Genomic DNA, 15,718 nt, shown 5'->3' with positions numbered 1-15,718 from the left:
AGAGCCTTTGGCGTGTGGGGCCTAGTAGGAAGAAGTGAGTAACAGATCACTAAGAGATGCATCTTGGGGTTTATAGCCTGCCCAGTCTACTTTCCCATGATCCATCAAGACATGAGCAGGAAGCCTCCCACCCCCACCCGCCGATGCACTTTGCCCAACATAATGCTCTACATCCCCTTGGACCCTAAGAAAAAGAAACTCCCCCCTCCCCAAGTTGGTTCTTATCTGGCTTTATAACAAAAGAGAGAAGACACTTCATCTGGTTGATGGAGAAAGAACTTGAGACAAATTCCCCTTCAGAATGAGCTTTATTAGGAGAGAGAGAACCCTGAGTCAAGAGGAACATGACTGGGCCTTGAGGTCAGAGGTCACTGGATGCTGTCTTAGTTAGGGTTTCTATTGCTACGATGAAACACCATGACCACAAAGCAAGTTGGGGAGGAAAGGGTTTATTCTTACACTTCCACATCGATGTTCATCTCCAAAGGAAGTCAGGACAGGAACTCAAACAGGGCGGGAAGCTGGAGGCAGATGCTGATGCAGAGGCCACAGAGGGGTGCTCCTTAACTGGCTTGCTCCCCATGGCTTGCTCAACCTGCTTTCTTATAGAACCCAGGACATCCAGCCCAGCCATGGAAACACCCACAATGGGCCGGGGCCTCCCCCTATCCATCACTAATTGAGAAAATGACTTACAGCTGGATCTCATGGAAGTATTTTCTCAACAGGGCTCCTTCTCTGATGACTCTAACTGGTGTCAAGTTGACACCCAAAAATAGCAGTATAGATGGCACGTGATATTCTGACTTTTATAACTTTGGGGACCGGGCTACTCCTCCCCATCACACATCACAGCAAGGTCTGTCAGTTCTTTGTGTGGGGTGGGGAGTCGGGGGTGGGGATAAACTGCAGGGTGGACATGGCTGATTTCTCCAAGGTGAGAATCTCCTTTCTTAGTGTAATACGCACTTCAAAAGTGGTTCTGAGCCCCTCAACACCCCCCCCACTTCACACAGCCAAGGAAAGGAAACTAACAGATACAGTGGCTGTAGGCATTGGAATCCACTTGCTGCTCTCAAATGTTCCCGACGTAGACAGGATTTCTTACTACTCTCCTGTTTAGAAATCAGACACATATGTCATAGTGTGAATCAAGGGGCCAGTGAGATGCCAGGGGAAGCCCTGTATCCTTGCTCACTCGGCCTGTTAGCGTTAGAGCTTCTCCCATGCCATTTCTATATAAAGGACATTATTCCGTATCGCTCACTTGTCCACCTTCTCTGACTTGAAGTCAAACTTCTCAAGATCACAAGTGGTCATTCTCTGGAAGCGGTCGAGACGTGGATGGACTCACAGACACTAATGCCAGGAAGGGAACCCCAATGGAGCAAGTGGTGGAGATGGAGAGCCCTCAGCACCACCTGGCTGCTCCTCCAAGGAAACAGGGAGACTAGCAGGGAAAGGGGAGGAGCAGACAGAGATGGAGGGTCTCCTGGTCAACCCTAGGCTCTTTACCTTCCAGCTCCTTTTTCCAAGTCTGATACTCCTCCACTTTGACACATCTCACTGAAGAGCAGATTTTCTGTGGCCACCTCTGTGGCTGTGTCAACACACTGCCCAGGCAAGATGATAGGAGAATTCAGGTGGGGGTCCAGCTTCCCTGATATGTTCCTTCCCTGGGCACTGCCATTGTCCATGTAGTTGAACGAGGGACCCAACATCAGCATCCAAGAAAAAGATAGAGAATAGGAAATGCATGACATCTGGCTAGAGCTCACGGGTCTACCTTCCATTGGTCAGAACTTAGCTACAAAGGAACATGGGAAGTGTAGTCCTCCTCAGCCTGGTAGCCACTCACTCATGCACTCATAGAAGCTTCGTTGAAAATGGTAGAAGAGTTTGAAAGTTCCCTGAGCGTGTAAAGAGTTGGGGATGCTAATTATCCTGATCTGCTCATTAGACATCATTTACATATATCAAACTGCCACATGGTCCCCATAAATATGTTTGATTCTTAGAAATGATTTTGGAGGGGAAAATGATAGAATACATAAAGTCACACATCAGTCTTTGCAGCAGCTACAAGAGCCTGGAGCTAGTCTGCGGGGGAGGGAGGTGTCTTCCTTCCATCTGTGGCAGGGTCCTCAGCCTGGTGTTGCAGAGTGAGTTTATGGTAACAAAGGGGATAATAGCTTAAAGTGACATTCTGTAAGACCCCCTATAGGATGGGAGTCAGGACCCATGGGGTGTCATTTAACCTGCTGGTCCAGCTGGGAGTGGTTATCCTGCTGGACCGATAAGGATGGGCCATAAAAGAGCCCGATAGACTTTAATAAACTTACTAGACAGGAACGGAAACTAGCCAGCTTTGCCAAACCACCCCCTTGCTTCCTATGGTATGCAGATCTGGGAAGGAAAAAAAGCCCAGCATGCCAGTCAGAACACCTTTGACAGTCCCTGGGTGTGTACACCAGAAAAGTGGAAGAAACCCATTTGCTGGTTATCGGTGCATACTCTATTAAACTCATGGAACACTGAAATAAATTTAGCTAAATTCTGCAATGAATTCACCATCAGGTGGAAATCAAGCATGAAAAATTTAATTCCTAAGAGGAAGCTTTTAATAAAGCCATGTACAGCTGAAAATGAGGTGGCTAATGAAATTATTTCTGAGAGTGTCTGGTAGGTTCACACATACACACCGACAAAGGGTGCAGAGGGGAAGTGAATCAGCCGTGAGGATGATGTGGGGATTCTCCGGCGCTCGGGACTGACGTGGAAAGGGCTCAGGTACTGAGCAAATCTGCATAGCCGTCACCGGGCTCCCTGTGAAGAGTTCGAGAACATTTTCTGATGATTTTCCAGGCAGTTCTCCAATTCCAGGAAACTGTCCGTTAACGCTCTGGTGAGAAGTGGCGCTGCCTTCCTGCTCAGCCTACTGAGTTTAGCCATTGCTTAGGTTTGACTCATCTCTGTCCTCTCCAGGGTCTTCTGCTAGTTAGTGTCCCCCGGAAACCGGGCAGGATTATGGAGAGGTGACTTCGAGGAACACCTCGAGGGAACAGGAACTCCAGCAGGCTCCGTGACAGTCCTATGGGGCTGTGAGTGCCTGATCCACGGAAATTCTTGTGTCCTGGCTCTGCTCAGACAGAATGGATGTCAGTGTTTGACACAGGGAAACTCTAGAGCAAGCTATTACCCTTTTCCCTTGCCAGGCCCTGGCTCCAGGGACTGACTCTCAGCATGACCTCTGCCTGTGCAATCAGAGGGACCATCAGACCTGCCCCAGGCCTGATAGGACCAATCCGAAAGGATGGTCTGCACCAAAACAAAGCCAGAAGGCCCAGTGACAACTAATCTGAACTCAGTTCTGATGGCATCATGGAATCCTGAGCTACCTCCCCATCATCACATGACCCCTGCCCCCCCTCTTTTCCCCCTTTTCCTCCCCACCCACCCCTCACCCCACCACCCCAGCTAAAGCCAGGTCGTACAGTCTTGTTTCAAGAAGCTACGCCTCTTCCTTTTTTGTTTTGTTTTGTTGTTATTTCTTGTTTTTGTTTGTTTTGTTTTTTGTTTTGTTTTGTTTTGTTCAGAGCACCAGGAAACCTGGAAAAATGCGATTTTGAAAACCAGGGCATAAGTAGATAGGACAGTGGGCTTGGCCTGTTCTTTGCTCCTCAGAGGAAAACGGCTCTGTTGAGCTGCCCCAGGCCTTCCTGTGTATCTGGACATTACAGTGAATCATCCTTCACTCTTTCAGGGTACATCAAGAAGTTTAAATAAAATAACCCTCCTGAATCGATTGCTTTCCCAGCTCCTTGGGAGCAATACATCTCTAGCAGTGACACCTTTATCTCAGAGATAAAAAAGAGCTTACATGGACATTCCATATAGACTTGCTTCATAAATCTTCCTGGGTTACATACAGCACACTCCCCAGGCTGCCCAGTTGCCTCCCCACATCAGAGGCAGGCCTTGAATCTGATGGTTGTAACTGTCAGGCTGGTTGTGGGTATCTTGGATTTAGGACGGTTGGGTCTCTTCAAGAATGGAGCTGACATTGCCCATCCCAGAGCTCAGAAAGGAGATGAGGCCATAGATCTTGTTAGATTGAAACAGGAATGATTCACCTGGACCACATCCTAGAATGTGGCTCCTCTTCGCCGTACACATAACCTGACTTCCCACTGTGGGACTATGGCATACATGAAGTGGTCAATGAGCAGCCAAAGTGTGCACCACGGAAGAAGCCACTCCTAGTAAGTGCTGCCATTGCACAGAATCCCCAGGGGACCACCTTCTCAGGATAGCCCTAATCCATCCCCCTTGTTAATTGTTGGTGGTCTCATTGGCCCTCCTCTTGAGTATCTAGCTGCTACCCCTAGCTGTTTGTATGCAATTCTGCCCTAATTGCAGGTAGCAGCACGTCTCAGGGCAGGAGTATAGTATATAGGTTGGGGAAAGTTAATAAAGAAAGGCTCCATCTATACAGCTATGGGGAAGCCATCATCCATGCTGGGTGAAGACCTTCCAGTATGACTGCTTGCAGATCACCCACAATTATGCCCACAACTCACCTCTGCTCCACAAGAACTCTAATAAACTAGTGGGTCCCCCCCCCTCAGGGTGAACTTAGGTGGAACTGAACTTTGGTTTGTCACTGAGACCCTATGAGGGGGAAGCAAATGTTACTTAGTTCACAGGCACGCACAGGCATGACAAAAATCTTGCGACAATATGGATCCCAGACGTCCCCCATGACTCTGATCTGTGGTACAAACTGGGGAGCTAAACCATCCCTCGGAGCCACTCAGCCAGCCCAAAACGTCCTTCAGCTCTCCCCCCCGCCATGTCACCTGTCCCTGATGCTCTCTGAGGGCTGTTGGAGAGTCGAAAACGGGCTCTGTGTGAATTAAAATTGCATCAAGGCTCTCAGAAGACATCAAAGTCAATTTCAGTCTTCAAGAACAAAGTACATGTCTCAGAAATCCATTTTAGTCCCCAGCATTAAGAGTGGCCCCGGGCCCCTCTCAGCACCGTCTCTATTGCTCACTGCCTAGATCATCTGTACAGTGATGCTCGCCATCATTTTAATCACAAGCTTATAACACACAAACGTGGTTAGGAGGAAAAGGGATGCAGGCTCCCTCGAAGGGCAGCTATGTACTTGTTGCAGTTCATTTGCTGTTTTACGGGGCGTGTGTGTGTGGGAAGCGGCCCGCATGCCCAGAAAAGTCTTAGTGGAGTTTGGCGCCAGTTGCTAGTGTTGAATGTACCCCAACTTCCAGGACCCCACACTAGCCAGCTGTCGGTTGATGGCCGGAGGGTCAAAGGGTGTCTCTATACACTGCCCTTCGACCCTGAGGGACAGTCGGTAGGGACTGCTGCCTGCCTTGGACCAGCCATCCTGTCCGTCATGTTTAAGATGTTCTGGAATGTCAGCCACACTCAGTGGTACTGTTTGCTGCTAGTCAAGGGACCCCCGGATGGCCAGCCAGCTGAATTACACCCTGAATGCATCTCCTCCCAAGGGGCTGGACTCTCTCCTCAGCACTGAAAACTCAGCTCAGGTAGCTCGGTGGCAGCGGCGGCACACACCTTCAATCACAGCACGAGGGAGGCCGAGGCAGGTGGGTCTCTGTGAGTTTGAGGCCAGCCTGGTCTATAGTGTGAGTTCCAGGACGGCCAGGGCTACACAGAGAAACCCTGTACTCTTAAGTAAAAAATAACCTTTAGAAAGAAAGAAAGAAACTCAAGTCATCAAAACAGACTCATCTCCTGTCTAATTCACAGCCCAGAGAAAAATTCCAAGAAGGAAATGGGCCCTAAAGACAGGGTTTCAGGTCTGCAGAGATGGCGCAGTGCTTTAAGAGCGCTGGCTGCTCGTGCAGAGGACCCAGGTTTGGTTGCTTCATAACTGCCTGTAATTCCAGTTCCGGGAGACCCAACACCTTCTTCTGCGAGCACCAGACAAGCATGTGGAACGCAGGCATGCATGCAGGCAAAACACAATATAAACAAACAAACTCACATCACTAAACAAAAGCACTGGTCAGTCACAATGACTTGTCACGGAGAAGGCTATCTCCAGTTGAAGAGCTGCACCAGGCGCATTCTTCGCTGTCACCTAATATCCCTGCACCCAAACATGTTTAGGGGCTCTTGCTGGCTGATAGAGTGTAGTGATTTTTCCTCCCTTGGGTATTATATAGATTCAACTTTTCTTTTTTTAAAAAAAATTAAGTTTCTTCTACAGTAAATATATTTTGCAATAAGAAGTTATTTAAAAAAAAACAGCAGATACTCTCGCAATGACTGACAGCTGCATATCAGGGAAATAAAGACATTAGAAAAAATTAAGAACAAGATATCTAAAGTTAGGCCAGAGTAGACTCTTGAACACTGGGAGCTAATTTAAAGATACAAATCTTACAGGTTCGTGGCTGCTTATGAGACTGGTGAAGCATCTGCTTTTCTTGTCTTAAGATATGTTGGGTGTAAGCCAGGCAATGGTGGCACACAAAGTTAATCCCAGCACTCAGGAGGCAAAAGCAGGGTGGGTCTCCATGAGTTCAAGGCCAGCCTGATCTACAGAGTGACTCCAGGACATCCAAGGCTACATAGAGAAAGCCTGTCTTGAAACAAACAAACGAACGAACAAAAGGGAATAAAGAAAAAAAAGCCAGGTGTAGTGGTATACACTTTTAATCCCGGTATTCAATCTGGAGAAGCAAGCAGGTCTCTGTGAGTTGGAGGCCAGTCTGATCTACAAACCAAATTCTAGCACAGCCATCGCTACATAGAAAGAACTTGTATTAAAAACAAACAAAAGATAAAATGTGCTGTTGTTGGCACAAAGCTAAAGTTTTATATCCTCTCTCCCTCCCTCCCTCCCTCCCTCCCTCCCTCCCTCCCTCCCTCCCTCGCTCTCTCTCAGCATTTTGTACTCAGGAGGTCCTGAGTTCCAAAAGTGTAAATATAAACCTGTGTGGTGGTGTGTGGCTCAGGCAGTGCAAAAGTCCTAACGCCAACCAGAAAGTCTGCAATGGCTCACAGAGAGAGTTCAAGGCCAGCCTGCTGCTCTATAGAGGGAGCTCCAGGACAGCCAGTGCTATACAGAGAAACCCTGTCAGGGCTGGGGGAGGGGAATGTGCACCTGATGGCGAGGTGAGGTCCCAGCAGGGTAGTTTGGTGACCAGGAGAGGCTTCTGTGGACGAGGGACTCCCCACAGAGATCACTTTTTCTCACATGTCACCTGTACCTTCCTGGCTGCAATTGCCCTGGGCAGGAGCCTGGGCTAAGTCAGAAGGGAACTGATCATCTGTGCATGCAACCAAGTCTCCTCCCACAGGCTCCAGTCTGCATGGATTTTTCACTAAGCTTTGGGAGAAACGGATGACATCATCTCAAGCCAGCACGCTGCTGGTACAACTCCCGCCACCCTCGGCTGGCGTCATCACCTCCTGCTGTCTCTTAGGTAGGTGTGCCCTGGGAAGAAGCTCTCAGGCAGCTGGGAGAAAAAGCAATGACTCAACTGTCCCTGGAGGCAGAAAAGTACGAAACAGCACCCAGAGTACCATCTGCCAAAGTCTCTGCCTTTGACCAGGCTCCCTTCCATGGCCATGGCCTTGACGGCAGGGGCCTGGCTGGATGCCTTCCTTAGGAACATCTGGTTGGGGGAGCTCTGAGCCCTGCTGCTGCCCAGGGACCAGGGCTCTGCACCATGGCATCCCTAGCCTACACCCTTCTAAGGTCCACATCAATACCTGTCACCTAGGCAGAACCAGGGCCATGAGGACTTTGTAAATGCTGTATGATGAAGGTTCCGACAATGGGGTGGGGTGCGGTGGGGGAGGTTGCTCTCTATAGTTAGCCCACAGCTAGCCAGGAAATACTCCTCGTGTGACCTATGGGTCAGCGTGAGTGTGAGCAACCTCAAGCCAGGGGATCTGATACAAGACAGAAGCCATCTTTCATCAAAAAACCAGGGTGGAAAGTAGAGTCCAGAGCTGGCTGTGTTATCAACCACTGTTAGGAAAGGGCCTGCCCTGCCCTGCCCCGCCTCTAGTGTACCTTTTACGTTTGACTTCCCCTCAAGTCCCACCGTGGCTGCTGAAGCTCCAGCCTTCGTATCAACATTCCCCCAGCATGAGGCAGGAAGGCCACCATCCTGCCTGGCTCTAACTTGGCCTGCCCTCACCTCCTCTCAGCTTGGGCACCAGCCAGGGCAGCCATGGCCTGAACCCTGGGAAAGGCTAAGTCATTCTCTCAGCAGGACCTGAGGGGAGGAAGGGCACTGCGTGCCCCAGACCCCAGGCCACGAGGAAGGGGTCTGGCTAGAGTCTGTCTATAGCGCACAGGGAAAGAGAAGAGAACGGCCATTCCATTAGGGTTATTATAAGGAAGCACGGGATCCGCAAAAGCAGGCAGAGCAAAGACTCAAGGGCAGTTTGGCTGTTAACACAGTAGGAGCCCGCCCAGTCAATTACCATAGAGCTGCTGAGCTGCCGGCAGGGGGCGCTGAGAGCCCAACTCCCTGGACAGACTCCATTAGGCGCGCACTTCTCTCCTGATTAAATCGCCTCTAAAAGCAGCCATCCCCCGGGGAGGGAAAGGCTTGCCGCCGCCTGTTTACAGAGGATAGCAGGTGCTATCCCCAGGAGCTTTCCTGTACCCGTAGCTTTGAGCTGCCTTCACTCAAACCTGCCCTCGACCTCAGGGAAGAAAACCTTCTGCCTGTGACCAAGCCCACCCTAGCTCTCACCTGGTTCCATCTTTGCCCTCTCAGTAGCATTTTTCAAGGACCAGCCAGTTCCTCCACCTTGGAGACTCACCGTTTCCTCAGAATCATTCTTCCTCGAATGATGGTTCTTCATCTATCTCTATCGCTGGTTTTTTCCCCCCACCCTCTCTTTGGAAGCCCTCCCTTGGGAGTCAATCCAACACCGGCTCTCACTCTCCCGATGGGCAACTCTTGGTTCTGCAGGTCCAGTTCTAACTCCTTCCCCTGACTATGCCCCCTCTGACCAGCCAGGTGGTATCTCTAACAAGCGCACCTGGATGCTAAGTGCACCTGGATACTGAGTGCACCTGGATACCAAGTGCACCTGGATACCAAGTGCACCTGGATACCGAGTGCACCTGGATACTGAGTGCACCTGGATACCGAGTGCACCTGGGTACCGAGTGCACCTGGATACCGAGTGTACCTGGATACCGAGTGCACCTGGATACCGAGTGCACCTGGATACCGAGTGCACCTGGATACCGAGTGCACCTGGATACCGAGTGCACCTGGATACCAAGTGCACCTGGATACCGAGTGCACCTGGCATCCAACAGCACAGTCACAGCTATCCCAGTTCTCACTTCCCCCCAAACCTCACTGCCCTCCCTGAGTCCTCCCCTAGGCTCTCTAGACTACCCTCCATGCTACAGACAGGCTCTTGGGTCTGTCCCACACAACTGAGGTGTCACCGACAGTGATGGCTTCAAGAGCAGGAATCCTCCGAACTGAAGATCAGGGCTGCCTCACCCCCCCCCCACACACACACACCCTCCAGCCCCCACCCCCAACCCCCACCCCTGGCAGAGCCCAGGTCTACCACGAAGAGAGACCTAGGGAAGTACCTTGTGAAGGTCCCTCCTGCGGGGACCCATTGCACCTCAAACCAACCCCCCACGAGGACATATGAAAGGCAAAGGCAATACATCAACAGTCAGACCTTTCTCGGGCAGGTGGCCACTCGGTGGACACAAATTATCAGCTTCCAGCATGCAGGCATCTGAGGGTGAGATGTGTGATGTTTCTTGGAGGCACGTGACCTCCCCGAAGGGCGGCCAGTCGTGCGGTTCTTACGGGGCGGGTGGCTGGGTTAATGCAAGTGGCACTGTGATATGTCAGTGTCAGGGGGAGAAGTCCTACTGCTCAGTAACCATGATGCAGAGCTCTCTGCCCCCAGCAGGCCTCGGGTTTGCCATTTGTTCCCTGGCCTCAGTCAGTAAGTGGCTGATGGGGGAACAAATGCGCCCAGAGGCAGTATTGATGGCCATGGCCTCTGGCCAAAGACAGACGCACTCTGAGTTAGAGGCGGAGGATGGTCTTAGCAGACGGAGCATGTATCACAGCCACAGAGAGGCACTCATTTTCTTACAGCGTGCGTGTTTATTTCCTCATCCTGAGGGTCAATCGATCGTCGTTGAGAGAGCCGTGATCCAAATGGTTGGGAGGAGGCGCACGTATACATCTTCCGTGCTGATGGATGCCTTTGCTCTCTGTCTCTCCCCCAACAGTGTTCGAGGGCCCAGGACAAGGTTTAAAGATCCAAGGACAGCAGAAGATGTCAAGACAGAACCAGCTTTCCTCCCCGCCAAGAGGGTCACAGTGTCGTCAGAATCTGTCTCACAACTGCCGAGTGGGAAGAACGTTCTGGCCTGGGCCTGAAGAGATGGCTTAGTGGTTAGCGCTCTGGCTCCTCTTTCTATAGGACTTGGGTTCAATTCCCAGCACCCACATGATGGGTCACCCAGCATCCACAACTCCAGTTCCAGGGGACCTGATACATTCTTCTGGCATCCGTGGGTTCCGGGCATGCATACAACATCCATGCAGGCAAAACATTCATACACAAAAAGTAATTTATTTTTTTTTTCTTTAAAAGAGAGCCTTCTAGATTTAATAATAGATAATTGTAAATATCTGCGTGTATGAAGATCCCCCGAGGGCTTAGTAAGACCCGGATCACTGGACTCTACCCCAGTTTCTGGAGAGCAGGTCAAGGTTCAAGGCCCACTGTCTGTCTGTGTGTTCAGAAGCTCCGGGTGACACTGACAGTTCTGATGACCCCATGGTGAAAAGCAACTGCAGACTAGTGAGATGGGAGCAACTTCCACTGTGACCTGAGCCATGGGCTCTTCTGCTCAGAGGAAGGACAGGGCTGGTGCTGACCTCAGCTCTTAGAGATGGTAAACTCCAGGTGCCTAGCTATGTGACAGAAGTCTCACAGACCAACACGAGCAGTTGCCTACCATGACATAACAGACCAACCCCTGGGGGTAAAGAATGGAAAAGAAGGTAAAGAAAAGAGCCAAGAGCTGGCCCCCGGGGCTGGAGAGATGGCTTGGCAGTTAAGAGCATCTATTTCTCCTGTAGAAGACCTGTGAGGCTCATGCCCAGCATGATTCCAGGGACAGACCTGACTCAGGCTGTGAGGGAACAAAGAAGAGACAATCACGGACAGATACACAGACAGAAAGCCTGGACTGGGTGGTATTGGTGTCTCAGCCAAGGAAACCACAGCACCCTGAATCTCAGTATGTTTATTATGGAGAGTTGAACAGAGAGGCAGGGTTATTGCATACAGCTGAAGGAGGAGACAGGGTCACTGCATACAGATAAGCAAGGAGGACGGGTTATGGTGCGCAGCTAAATCAAGGCGACAGGCTTAGCTAATCTTGGTAGGAGCAGTCTCTGTAGAACAATCTTCAGGCCGTGAATATCCTGGGGAAGGATGCTATGGCGGACGTTCTGTGCACGCACCATATCCAGATATGGACCAAAAGGGTCGGCTTTGCCTCTAAGCCTCACCCAGGGCTCTCGATGGGTCTGAGGCTCGAGGGTCCCCAACATGGCCACACCCTTGTCAACAGTGCCCATTCACTCAGGACTTCAGGCATTCGACCTGAGTTCAGTTCCCAGCAGCCACATGGTGGCTCACAACCATCTATAATGTGATCTGGTGCCCTCTTCTGGTGTGCAGATGTACACGCAGGCAGAACACTGTGTACATAATAAATAAATCTTTAAAAAAGAAAAAAAAAAAAGAGGGGGGAGGGAAACCCCAGGATAGGAGATGGCAGAAAACCACAGCCCTGCCCACAGAATGATGAAATGATGAAAAGAAAGCCCCTCCCCCCCAAAAAAAAAAACCACAGGTGCCACATCCTATCTAACCGGCACTTTCACATCCCAGGGACACATGTTTGCAAGAACAGCCAAGCAAGGCAGTCCATGAGTGCAGGCACTTCATGGTGACAGCACAACAATCAAACCATAAGAGGGCTAGGAGTGGGCAGGTCTAGTGAAACTCTCCGGGGACTCTGCATTGGCCAGGGCCTCCCTGATGCCACCAGAAACTTGCAAACCCCCAAAACCAGGGGGATGGGGTATCTCAGGTCCTGGTGAGTCTCAATTCCATGTCCTGCCTGGCCCAGATTGCTGGTACCCCATGGGCTCATTTTGTTTCCGCCCCCAGATCTCATTTGGAAAGGCCTGAGTTCCTTCCTTCTCAGGAATTTGGCAAGGCGGTCAGTAACAAAGCTGTCCACAGAATGAAGCCTTTGAGGGTACTGGAGGAAGAGGCTCCTAGTTACTTGCTGTGGAGAGCTGCTTGGCACAGGAAGTCAACATCTCGTGCCCACCCCAGGCACTAGAGGAAGCCAAGATCCCGAAGGATGCTGCAAGGAAGGGCTCCCTCCACCCACTCCTCCATCAGCCCCAGGAGGCAAGTAGGAGGTGACGGAACCCGCAGATGCTGGGGAGTGGAGAACCCACAGCAGACAGCATTTGCTGAAGAGGTACTCAAATCAGCAAGGATGTGCTGGGCTTGTGCCAGATAGCCGTCTGCCGCATGGCCAGTCTCTGAAGAAGGTCACTCCACCCCATCCCCCACCCTACCCCTCACACACACCCCCAAGGGGACTCACCTACCTACAGGACTTCTACATGTCGGTCACTCTGTAAGGTCTATTTCCTACCACAGCCTCATGGAGCCCAGACAGGGGCAGCCGCCCTCAGATAGCACTTCTGTAGAGAGAGGCAGGCAATGGAAGGTGCTTCCTTGGTGGGCTCTGGGAAGGAGAAGAAGAACAATTGCGGTAGTGGGCGCATAGTGTTCTGGGAAGGTGATGATCTAGGTGAGAGCAAAAGCTTGGCTGGGCACAAGAGCTGGGCATAGCCTGGTAACACTGACCACTGAGGGGGCCTCAGACTTGAGGGTGGACCAAGGACAGGGCTATGATGGTTCAGAGGACGGACTGGTCTCAGAGTTTCCTGCCTTCCCCCCCACCCCCACCCCCCGCCTCTGATGGAAGAGAAAGGTCAATGAATCCAGACCCTCCTCCTCACTCAGGAACAACCAAAAGGGTTCCAGGGGATCAAGAAGTCCCAGAGAGCTGTGGCCACTTGTCAGGCTAATTTACAGCGTTTGGATTCATTACAGAATAATTATCTCATCGATTCGCTGTTGGCGTGTTTATGGTTTCTGCGCTCAGATCAGAAAAGATATAAAGAAGCTAAAGTAACTTTAATTATGTTAGCGCCTGAGAAATTCGAAAGTGTGGCACCTCGAATAATTTTAAATTCTGGAAGACGGAAGTGACCGGCCACGACAAAATTCTAGCTCGGTAGGGCCAGTGGCCTGGGAGGTCACATCGTGACCCCAGAGAGAAGGTCACTGAGACCTATGTCCACTGGTGTCTGGGTGGGATCGCCCTTTATTTTTAGAATGGAAAGAGCCCATCCCATGTATGGTGGATAGTTCTTTCCCGGGGCCCTAAATCTCTGGAACGGCCCTTCAATTCCTGTGAGGAGCCTCTCCTGCTCCCCAGCCCTGTGTTTGAAGGTGCTGATAATACCCCAGGCGAGGAAGGACCGTGAGAGTCTTGCTGGCGTATCCTACCTCATGAGGCAAGGTCATCCTAGGTGAGGCCAGAGGAGGGAAGGGTTCTTGTTGAAGGCTGGGCTGCAGCTGCCTCTCTGTCACATCTGGTCATGAAGACAAAATAGAAGAAGAAAGCGCAAAGGAGTTAAGCTGCTCTGCCTGACCCTGAGACAGGGCATCCACACTCTGTCACAGTCACCTCACTGGGAGTGCACACAGAGGCGCCAAGCAGAGCCACTCTCTGCCAAACATAGTCTTGTCGTGAGGTGTCACCTCGTTGCCTCCCCTAACCGTCCCCCCCCACACACACACCCTGGACTTGCAAACCAAAGAGCACTAACTAGAGTTTGGAGAGCTCATATGACCATAACTTTACTGAATAAAGTCAAATTATACTGAAATTTTAATACAGTGATGGGGGGGGGGGGGAAGTTGAGTGACCTTTGTCCCTAACGCAAGTGTCTGAACTGACTCAGGTTTGTTTAAAAGGACTAGGAGCACAGAATGAGGGTTAGTGAAGTCAGTGTTGCCTCCAGTGGCTCCCTTCCGGGTCAGACTGGGCTCTCTCTCTCTCAGGCTGGTCTCCCTTCTATGCTGCTCTCCACGCAGTCAGCCCCAGTGTCTACCTCTCAGAACTGAGTCCTGTAGCTCTCAACAGAACCCTGAGCTGAAGAGATAGGAAAAGGCACTCGCGCACTTCCTGACACCTGTCCCCATAAGAGAGTGAGCTTGGGTGCATTGTAGCACTCAGAGGCAACCAGAGTGCCTCCTGTGGTTAGAGGTATTAATAATAATAATAATAATAATAATAATAATAATAATAATAATAATAATAATAATAGATCTCTCTGTGCAGGAGCCAGTCCTGCGGGTAAACCAGAGGCCTGCCCAGCTTCTCACTGGCCTTGCATGGCCTTTCTTTCCCACAAGTTCATTCTGACTTAGCCTCAATGGACTTGAAGGGGGCTTGACTCCCAGGGGTCGATATAATGCGTGGCCGTGTCTCAGTGCCACTCCTCATGGCCCAATTTTCTGCTAGTCGCAGGATTTTTTAAGACCCATCTTCCCCCACCAGGCTCTATTGGAGAAAGGGCGGGGCCACAGCTCACCACCCCACCCACCTAGGGCTCCACCCCCACCCACCTAAGGCTCCACCCCCACCCACCTAGGGTTTCACCCCAGGTAGGAAGAAGCTTCTCTCCTCAAGCTCACTCACGGGAAGCTTGTTCTGAAGCACAGCTGAGACCCATGTGTCAGACACAAGGAAGCTTCTGGAACAATGAGATAGATAAATGCATGCCTCCAGCCAGCTGTACAAAAAAAAAAAAAAAAAAAAAAAAAAAAAGGAAAGAGCAAGATAGAACCACTGTGAAGACATGCTGACCCCTTAGGAGCAGAGAGCGAGAGAGAGAGCCTGACAAAAGCCACTTGATTGAAGTCACAGACTCCTGGGACCTCTGGGACAGACCATCAGAAGACTCAGAGATGAGATCACACATTTCAAAAACACTCAGCGTGTGAATGATTGATGGGACTTCAGGCCCTTGGCTGGTCCTTGGCTCAGCACCATGAAGGTGACTTTACAATGACAGTGACACTGCTGGCATTGCTGCTCGTTAGAACTGATCAGATTCCTAACACACAGAGACTCCACCAGCAGGATTTGTCCACAGACTGGGACAGTCACTAACTAGCAGGACCTCAGGAGACACTGCAGCCACAGGTCAGGCATCCAGGAATAAAACGGAGGCGATGAAGCAAACCTGGACCTTCCAGAAACCAGAAGCAGGCTGGTCTTTGCACCCTCCTGACTCCCTCAGTCATTGCTGGGTTTGTGGGTGCTTCACAAACCTGCTACACCCCAGAAAAGGTCCTGAGGGAAGACTGTGTGTTGTGAGTACCAAGGCCATATCACCAAGTGAAAACACACACACACACACACACACACACACACACACACACACACACGTCTGTGTGCATCTGTGTCTGTGTGTGCATGCGCAGCAGAATTACAAAACAAGCTGCTTAGGCTTGTTGCGGAAGAGAGAGCCAG

General features: G+C 50.9%; 1 long non-coding RNA gene across 1 annotated transcript; it reads right to left on the bottom strand.

The window, feature by feature from the left end:
* Positions 1 to 10,167: 10,167 nt before the first annotated feature.
* Positions 10,168 to 13,809, bottom strand: LOC311586552. Its single transcript, XR_014775574.1, has 3 exons — positions 13,684 to 13,809; positions 12,714 to 12,853; positions 10,168 to 10,444 (listed from the first exon to the last, which is right to left on the bottom strand). It is a non-coding gene; the product is annotated as an uncharacterized lncRNA (long non-coding RNA).
* Positions 13,810 to 15,718: the final 1,909 nt, after the last annotated feature.

This window comes from Acomys minous (assembly GCF_964271855.1).
Source record: "Acomys minous genome assembly, chromosome: 16".
In the NCBI taxonomy this organism is placed as follows: domain Eukaryota; kingdom Metazoa; phylum Chordata; class Mammalia; order Rodentia; family Muridae; genus Acomys; species Acomys minous.
The sequence above is the reverse complement of the archived record's forward strand: the minus strand, read 5'-3'. Positions and strand labels throughout refer to the sequence as shown.